The 3,067-nt window shown below is 50.2% G+C and overlaps 1 protein-coding gene across 2 annotated transcripts in view; it reads right to left on the bottom strand.

Annotated features, from left to right (window-relative positions):
• The window catches only part of PLAU (plasminogen activator, urokinase), an 8,672-nt gene extending 6,065 nt beyond the window's left edge, over positions 1-2,607 (bottom strand). The window contains exons 1-3 of one of the 2 annotated variants that reach the window (XM_010852346.1): positions 2,482-2,607; positions 1,214-1,318; positions 4-114 (exon numbers count right to left, since the gene is read on the bottom strand). The gene's annotated coding sequence lies outside the window, so the exon portion shown is untranslated. Of the gene's footprint in view, positions 1-3; positions 1,319-2,481 lie in introns of both variants that reach the window. The other variant, XM_010852344.1, reaches the window with a different exon arrangement.
• Positions 2,608-3,067: the final 460 nt, after the last annotated feature.

Below are 3,067 nucleotides of genomic sequence, written 5' to 3'. Positions count from 1 at the left end.
CCCCCGCGGCTACGGCCAGAGGGGCGCAGGACCAGGACTGTGGGGACTTGTAGGCACTCTGATGCTCCGCCGGGGTCTAGGGCTCCAATCTCTGCGCTGTGCTGCCAGCCGGCACTGCAGGCTCTATATTAGGACTCGCCCCAGTTCTAGCCCCGCCCCAGCCCGGGATCGCCCGGTCCGCTCCCTTCCCTCCCCTCCCCTAAGGGCGCGCCGCCACTTGGACCCTGCAGGCTTCCACAACCGAAACCGTGAGGGGCAGCGCGGTCCCCAGGGGAGGGGACGAACCAGGTCTGAACCTAGACATGGAGAGGTAACTAAATTCACCGCCCCCTCCTTCCATTCACCTGGCCTGGGCCCGCCGGGTGCAGCACCCTCCACCTCCCGACTTGCCAAAAGGAGAGGCGCTAGGGAGACTCCCCTCCAGTAAACCAGCTCTTCTCCACCCTCGGCCTCCAACTGCCTAGGACAGCGATTCGGACCCCTGGGCTTAGGGGCATAGCCCGCAGCTCATACAGCTGTGAAGTCTTTCTCAATGTGAAAATGCACGCTCGCTGGAAACACCAAAAAAAGCCAAAAACCCTGCTTATTGGAGCTGCCCCTGTAGTATGCCGGCTTCTCCAAAATCAACACAACCAGTGGATAAGACAAGCTGAGTTTATTGCTTACTGCAGTAAGGCAGTTTGGTCGTGTCAAGGGGTGGGGGAGGGCGTCGGATTTTATTGAGAATTTGTAGATTGGTTGGGCTTCCCTTGCGGCTCAGCTGGTAAAGAATCCGCCTGCAATGCGGGAGACCCGGGTTCGATCCCTGAGTTGGGAAGATCCCTGGAGAAGGGAAAGGTTATCCACTCCAGTATTCTGGCCTGGAGAATTCCGTGGACTAGTCCACGGGTCGCAAAGAGTCGGACACGACTGAGCGACTTTCACTTTTGCAGTTTGATTTAAGGGAGGTCTTTGAAAGTGAGGGCTTGATAAGGACTGGATAAGAATCCTGCTATGATTCTGTAGGATTGTGAGAACAGGGCTTCCCAGGTGGCATGAGTGGCATAAAACCTATCTGCCAATGCAGGAGACATAAGAGACTTGGATTGGATCCCCCGAGGGCATGGCAACCCTCTCCAGTATTCTTGCCTGGAGAATCTCCCTAGAGAGGACACAGGAAGGCTAGAGTCCATAAAGTTCCAAAGAGACACGATTGAGGCGATTTTACACTCACCCACGTGAGAATAAAGTCTCAGGGCACAAACTGTCGATGCTTTCTATTGAAGTTTTGATGTGTCTTCCAGGAAGTTCCTCTAATGAACCATCCATAGTATTGTCACTTAATAAAGACAGTGGAAGAATAAAGCCTTCTTAATGTAGAAACTTGTTTTAACCTCTGAGGAAAGGAATTGGGAAATTGGAGGACACGAATAGGAAGATTTATTTTTCACTATATGGCCTTTTGCACTGTTAAATTTTTGAAAATATCCTTGTGTATCACCCATTCCAAAAAGATAATTACAGTTTTAAATGCATGTTTATTAAGTATTCTATATCATAAAACCTGGTTTCTAGTAAGGTAAAATAATTGCTCATCAAGTAAGATTGGTCTTCAGAAAGACCATGTGTAAAGAACTCTACTTATACTTCCTGCCTGAGGGCAAGTGCCCAGTTGTGTACACACACACAAGTCCATGCATGTACACCTGTCTCTCAGGCAGAGCTGAAGAACCACAGTAGGGACTCTGAAGTTCAGTCACCCCCATCCCTTTCCCCCTAGTGTTGGGAACCAGGGCTTGGAGTCACCTGAATCCACCCTGTCACCTCAGTGGAAGGGGAGAAGGCTGAATCCTCCCAAGGCTTAGGAGAAGGGACCCACGGGGAGGCCCAAAGAGGCATAAGGCTTGGTCCCTCTCCCTGCCTAGTGTTAAAGGCTCAGTCATGTCTGACTCTTTGCCACCCCATGGACTGTAGCCTCTGTCCATGGGATTTCCCAGGCAAAAATATTGGAGTGGATAGCCATTCCCTTCTCCAGGGGATCTCCCCAACCCAGGGATTGAACCTGGGTCTCCCGTATTGCGGGCAGATTCTTTACCGTCTGGGCCACCAGAGGCCTACAGCATCTTGCTGCCTGGCAAACCTGGACCCTGGGTCTGGGTTCACCTGAGACGGGTAGGAGAGAATACCAGGAGAGCAGGAAGAAGGGAAGCCTCTTTGCTCTACTCCAGCCAGAGGTCTCAGGATTCCAGCCTCTGCCTGGGGAAAGTACAAGCTCACTATCCAGCTTGTGAGGCCGGTGACCCATCGTCCTCTGGAGGGATTCTCTGTGCCCAGCTCTGAGCTGCCAGCCTCACGTACTGAGTCAGAATGCTAGAGGCCTCCGAACCAGTTTTGCTACTTCCTCTAGAAGATCGTGGTATGCTTTGTTTGGAGTTAGAACCCACTAATTGTAAATAAACGTGATCAAAATGTAAACAGAGATGTTGCAGCCTGAGGACTTACCCCGAAACTTGTAGGTTAGTTATCAGGAAATTCCCAGCTGACTCTTGTGATTCACAGCACTCTCCCGGCAGCTCTCATGACTTCAGATTACTTGGCTGGAGGCTGTCATGCTGATTCTGAGAGCAGGATGACCTCATTTCCTCCCGGACAAAGAGACTTGGAGACCGTTATGCACCATGACACTCCTCTTCCCCCTCCTTCCTGTTGTGGCCTCTTCACCTGGTTGAACAATCCTAGAGCTTCTGTGAAGATAGAATTTCTTTTCCACTCTGTGACCTTTGGGTGCTCTCTGAAATCTGTGTTCATCTTTTGGTGCACAGTCATCTTTTAATTCTTTTAGGGCAGACACTACATCTTAAGTATCTTTCTCTCCCTCAGCACCTGATGCACCTTGGTGCTTTATTATGAAGGAATCCATGAACAAGTGAGAACAAAGCATTCTGGGGCGCCCTAGAAGTTTCCCTCCTCCTTTTTGTCTTTTCTTTTTTGCCTTGCCATAAAAAAATAGTACTGACATAATTTCTGTCTTTTGCTAAAAAGCACCTTGATACAAACCATTCCTCTTTAAACTCAGAGCTGCCTTACA

Source organism: Bison bison, unplaced genomic scaffold, assembly GCF_000754665.1.
Source record: "Bison bison bison isolate TAMUID 2011002044 unplaced genomic scaffold, Bison_UMD1.0 scf7180017864309, whole genome shotgun sequence".
NCBI classification, from domain to species: Eukaryota; Metazoa; Chordata; class Mammalia; order Artiodactyla; family Bovidae; genus Bison; species Bison bison.
Note: the sequence above shows the minus strand (reverse complement) of the source record. Positions and strands in the feature narration are given on the sequence as shown.